This window comes from Pongo pygmaeus, chromosome 3, assembly GCF_028885625.2.
Source record: "Pongo pygmaeus isolate AG05252 chromosome 3, NHGRI_mPonPyg2-v2.0_pri, whole genome shotgun sequence".
Classification (NCBI taxonomy): domain Eukaryota; kingdom Metazoa; phylum Chordata; class Mammalia; order Primates; family Hominidae; genus Pongo; species Pongo pygmaeus.
The window spans coordinates 24,629,166-24,635,007 of NC_072376.2; the positions used below are offsets into that span (position 1 = coordinate 24,629,166).

A 5,842-nucleotide genomic window follows, 5' to 3' on the forward strand; every position below is an offset into this window, starting at 1 on the left:
CCCTTTATGAATAAGCAATATTTCCAGAAATTACCATAGGCATGGCTACATTTCAGCAAACCAGAGAGGCTGTGTTCCTGGATTAGTGATTCAGGAAAATCCATTTAGCCTCCAGTTAATTAAATCACCCAGTCACATCAAATCGTCTTGTTAAATTAATCACCTGTGCTATGGGATCTACTTATTAAAGCATTTGCTTAGTAAATGTATAATACCTATGCAACCCTTTTATGTGCCAGGCACTGCTCAGTGATTTGCATGTACTTAGTTCTTATGATAAACCCTGAAAGGTAGCCACTGTTATTATTTCCATTTTACAAATGAGGAAACTGAGGCTCAGAGAGGTTAAGAAGGTGCCCAAGATGATGTGGCCAGTAAGTGACACAGTAGGGTTTGGACTCAGGTCTGGCTGACTCTAAAGCCCGAGTGGGCCTGGCACAGTGGCTCGTGCCTGTAATCCCAGTACTTTGAGAGGGCCAAGGTGGGAGGATCACTTGAGCCTAGGAGGTTGAGGCTGCAGTAAGCCACGATCATTGCCAGCCTGGGTAACAGAGTGAGACCCTGTCAAAAAAACAAGGCCGAGTGTGGTGGCTCACGCCTGTAATCCCAGCACTTTGGAAGGCTGAGGCGGGAGGATGGGTTGAGCCCAGGAGTTCGACACCAGCCTGGGCAACATGGTGAAACCCCATCTCTACAAAAAATTAGCTAGGGGTGGTGGTGTGTGCTTTTGGTCCCAGCTACTCGGGAGGCTAAGGTGGGAGGATTGCCTGAGCCCAGGAGGTAGAGGCTGCAGTGAGCCAAGATCACACCACTGCACTCCAGCCTGGGTGACAGAGCAAGACCCTGTCTCAAAAACAAAACAAATTAAAGCCCATGTGCTCAGGACTGTGACAATAGCCTCCTGAGGTAGAAATTCTAAAACAAACGAACCTAGAATTTCAAAATACTCTCTTAACTGGAACTAAATCAAACTGCGATTTCATTCGAAATTATTTGATTTGAAGAAGCTGTTCATTTTGCTTTCAAGAACAGGGTTGTTTGTTTTTTTTTTTTTTCTTTTTTTTTGAGATGGAGTCTCACTCTGTCACCCAGGCTGGAGTGCACTGGCACAATCTCAGCTCACTGCAACCTCTGCCTCCTGAGCTAAAGCGATTCTCTTGCCTCAGCCTCCTGAGTAGCTGGGATTACAGGTGCCCACCCCCACGCCCAGCTAATTTTTGTATTTTTAGTAGATACAGTGTTTCACCATGTTGGCCAGGCTGGTCTTGCACTCCTGACCCCAAGTGAGCCACCCACTTTGGCCTCCCAAAGTGCTGGGTTTACAGGCGTGAGCCACTGTGCCCAGCTGGTATTTTTTTCTTTAATTTGAAGAAAAATGTACGTAACATGGAAATGCACAGATCTGAAATGTACAAATTTGGTGAGTTTTGGCAAACATATAAATCTGTGTGTCTTAAATTCCAATCAAGATAAAATAGTTTCATCACTACAGAAAGTTTTCTCATGCCCCGTCCAGCCAGTTCCCAGCCCCAGAGGTGACTGACCACTCTTCTGATTTCTGATACGAAGATTGATTTTTGCCTATCCTTGGCATGTCATGGGTGGACTCATGTAGTGCGTACTCTTTTGTGCCTGGCTTCTTTTGCTTAACATGTTTTGAGCCTCAGTCTCCTTGTGTGTACATCAGCTGTTTCCTTTTTCATGGCTGAGTACTACTCCATTATATGAACATACATTTTCTACATTCCTCTTATAACAGGTTTTAACACTTTGATACATCATATAGACGTAATAATATAGAAATCATTCATTTATTCATTAGGCAAATTTGTCTTTCCAGAGCTTTCTCTATGCAAGGTACTATTGGAGGTGCTAGGAGACTTTGGTGAAAAAAACGAAGCCCCTGCTCTCATGGGGATTTTCTTCTACAGTAGGAGAGAAAAACAATATAGAAAAAAATTAAAGGAATGATCAAAGCAGTAGTGGTAAGTGCTATGAACATAATAAATCTGAGTGAAGGTACCAGGGTGGCTTGTAAGGACGTTGGGTGTTCCCTTTTTTTTTTTTTTTTTGAGACAGGGTCTCACTGTCACCCAAGTTGGAGTGCAATGGTGCAGTCTCAGCATTGCAGCATCAACCTCTTACCTCAGCCTCCTGAGTAACTGGGACTACAGGCACCACGCCCAGCTAATTGCTATTTTTGTAAAGACAGGGTCTCACTATGCTGCCCGGGCTGGTCTCAGGTCTTCTTTAGAAGCCCTGGTCTTCTTTAGAAGTCACGCAGGCCCACGTGAGGGACCTGGAAGAGAACCGGGGTCATGCAAACAGTGGTACTTGAACAGTTTCACAGCTGATGAAACTCCTTGGCATTGACTCATTCATCATTATTACCCTTCTCTTCATTTTTTATATGAGAAAACTAAGGCATAGAAAGATTAGCAACTTGTTCCAGGACAAGTGTCAAGTCCAGGTCTTGAACCCAGGCAACACAGCGCTGTGGTTACCACACATGCTTTGGAATCAGACAGAGCCAAGTTCGAAGTCCTCTTTCACCTGGATGTCCTTGAGCATGTCACACTCTGAGTCTCAGTTTTCTCATGCATCACATGAAGGGGATACCGTCTAACTCACAGGTTGTTAAAAGTGAAAGATAATCTTAGGTAAAGAATTTAGCGCGCTGTCCACCGCCGCTGCCTGAGCCGACTCCGCGCCGATCGCCGCGATGGAGGCCGCCGTCCAATTCTTGGTCCAGAGCCCGGACGTGGTCTACGGCCCCGAGGCCATCAAGGCTCAGTACAAGTACCAGACAACACGCATCAGAAGCGAGGGCGGCGTCCTCAAGGTGCACCTCAAGTCCACGCACTTCACCTTCCAGACCACCTGGCCAGCAGGTGCCCAGGCTAGGGGTCATGCTTGTCGGCTGGGGAGGGAACAACGGCTCCATGCTCACCGCCGTGGTGCTGGCCAACCTATTGGCGTCTGTCCTGGCCCACGCGCAGCGGTCGCAAGGAGGCCAACTACTACGGTTCGCTGTCTCAGGCGGGCACCGTCCGCCCGGGCCTGGACGCCAAGGGCCAGGAGGTGTTCGCGCCCTTCCGCGGCTGCTGCCTATGGTGGCGCCCAATGACCTCGTGTTCGATGGCTGGGACATCTTGTCGCTGAACCTGGCCGAGGCGATGCGGCTCGCAAAGGTGCTGGACTAGGGGCTGCAGGAGCAACTGTGGCCGCACATGGAGGCCCTGCAGCCCCGACCTGTGGTATACATCCCACAGTTCATCGCGGCCAACCAGAACGCGCGCGCGGATAGCTTCATCCCGGGCACGCGCGCGCAGCAGCTGCAGCAGATCCGCCGGGACATCCGAGACTTCCGGTCTTAGCGCAGGGCTGGACAAAGTCATAGCGCTGTGAACGGCGAACATGGAGCGCTTCTGTGAGGTGGTCCCAGGTCTCAACAACACGGCCGAAAACCTGCTGCGCACCATCGAGCTTGGCCTGAAGGTGTCGCCCTCCACGCTCTTCGCCGTGGCCAGCATCCTGGAGGGCTGTGCCTTCCTCTGGGTCCCCACAGAACACCCTGGTGCCCGGAGCCCTTGAACTCGCGTGGCAGCGCCAGGCTTACGTGGGCGGAGATGACTTCAAGTCAGGCCAGACCAAAGTCAAGTCCGTGCTCGTGGACTTCCTCATCGGCTCCGGCCTCAAGACCAAGTCGATTGTGAATTATAATCACCTGGGGAACAACGACCGGCAGAACCTGTCGGCGCCATCGCGGTTCCCTCTGAGGAGGTGTCCAAGAGCAACGTGGTGGACGACATAGTGCAAAGACACCCAGTGCTCTACGCGCCCGGTCAATCAAGTACATGCCGTACGCGGGCGACCCCAAGCGTGCCCTGGATGAGTCTACCTTGGAGCTGATGCTGGGCGTAACCAACACGCTGGTACTGCACAACACGTGCGAGGACTCGGTGCTGGCCGTCCCCATCATCCTGGACCTGGCGCTGCTGACCGAGCTGTGCCACTGCGTGAGCTTCTGCACCAGTGACAACACCAAGCCACAGACCTTCCACCCCGTGCTGTCCCTGCTTAGCATCCCCTTCAAGGCGCCGCTGGTGCCGCCGGGCAGCCGGGTGGTCAATGCGCTTTTCAGCCAGCTCAGCTGCATCGAGAACATCCTCAGGGCCTGTGTGGGGCTTCCGCCACAGAACCACGTGGTCCTGGAGCACAAGATGGAGCTCCCAGTGCCTGGCCTCAAGTGAGTTGGACCCGTGGCTGCCGCCTGCCCTGTGTCGAACAAGAAAGGACCGGTACCCGCTGCCACCAATTGCTGTACCGGTGATACCAATGGACACCCACAAGTGGAGGAACCCCAGATGCACATCACCTGAGGCCTTGGTCACACAGCTTCCCGGACATTCCCCGCTGCCCCCCAGGACCCAACCTTTCCAGGACCCCACAAAGACAATAAAGCCGGTGCCACTCTCAAAAAAAAAAAAAAAAAAAAAAAAAAAAAATTTAGCCCTTCACGTTCGGGTGCGGCGGCTCACGCCTGTAATCTCAGCACTTTGGGAGGCCGAGGCAGGCAGATCACTTGAGGTCAGGAGTTCGAGACCAGCCTGGCCAACATGATGAAACCCCGTCTCTATTAAAAATACAAAAATTATCCGGGCGTGGTGGCGCATGCTTGTAATCCCAGCTAGTTGGGAGGCTGAGGCAGGACAATCGCTTGAACCCGGGAGGTGGAGGTTGCAGTGAGCCGAGGTCATGCCACTGCACTCCAGCCTGGGCAACAGAGCAAGACTCTGTCTCAAAAAAAAAAAAAAATCTTTGTGCTCATGTTCATTAATTCATTCAACACATGTGAATTTATCATCTACCACTAGGTGGGGAGGATAAGATTGAGAATAAGCAGACACAGCCCCATCTCATGCAGCTAATGGCCTATCATTAGAATAAGTAAATTTGATAAAGAATGTAGATAAAGCACATGGAATGCCAACTTAACATAGTCTTGGAGAAGTCAGGGAAGGCTTCCTGGAGGAAGGGATGTTTAATCTGAGTTTACCCAGTGAGGGAAATGTGAAGGTGGGAGAGGCTTCTTTGTAGTTGCTTTTGGGTGTGATTTTGGTTTTATAAATCAGATACACTTGCTTGAGAATTGGAAGGCACGTGCATGGTGCCATGAGTAGTATATCATTGCTGGTTTTTCTGGAACACGTTTCATTGTCTGGGCACCAGCTTCTTGGGAGCCGAGAGGCAGGGTGAAGCTTATCTATTTTTTGTTGGATTGGATCTCTCAGGTGTGATGTGGCTCTAAATCTAATACTCAGAGTTTTAGCAGCTGAAGAGGTGTGTTCCTGAAGCCAGCAGCTTCAGCAATCCTGCCTTCTAGTGGTGGCAGCATCCCTGGTAGGCTGGTCCTGGGGCCTGGTCTAGAGCCCACTGCCCCAGCCCTTCCAGTGATATTTGTAAATTCTTTTTTTTTTTTTTTTTTTTTTGGAAACGGAGTCTCACTGTTGCCCAGGCTGCAGTGCAGTGGTGCAATCTCAGCTCACTGCAATGTCTGCCTCCTCAGTTCAAGAGATTCTTCTGCCTCCTCAGTTCAAGAGATTCTCCTGCCTCAGCCTCCTGAGTAGCTGGGACTACAGGTGCCGGCACCATGCCTGGCTAATTTTTGTATTTTTAGTAGAGACAGGGTTTCACCATGTTGACTAGGGTGGTCTGGAACTCCTGGCCTCAAGTGATCCGCTGGCCTTGACCTCTCAAAGTGCTGAGATTACAGGCATGAGCCACCATGACCACCTGTTTGTAAATTCTTAATTTCCTATTTGAAATCCCTTTCTGCTTA

General features: G+C 50.5%; 1 pseudogene; it reads left to right on the plus strand.

The window, feature by feature from the left end:
* Positions 1 to 2,722: 2,722 nt before the first annotated feature.
* On the plus strand, positions 2,723 to 4,458 carry LOC129035022 (inositol-3-phosphate synthase 1-like; annotated as a pseudogene).
* Positions 4,459 to 5,842: the final 1,384 nt, after the last annotated feature.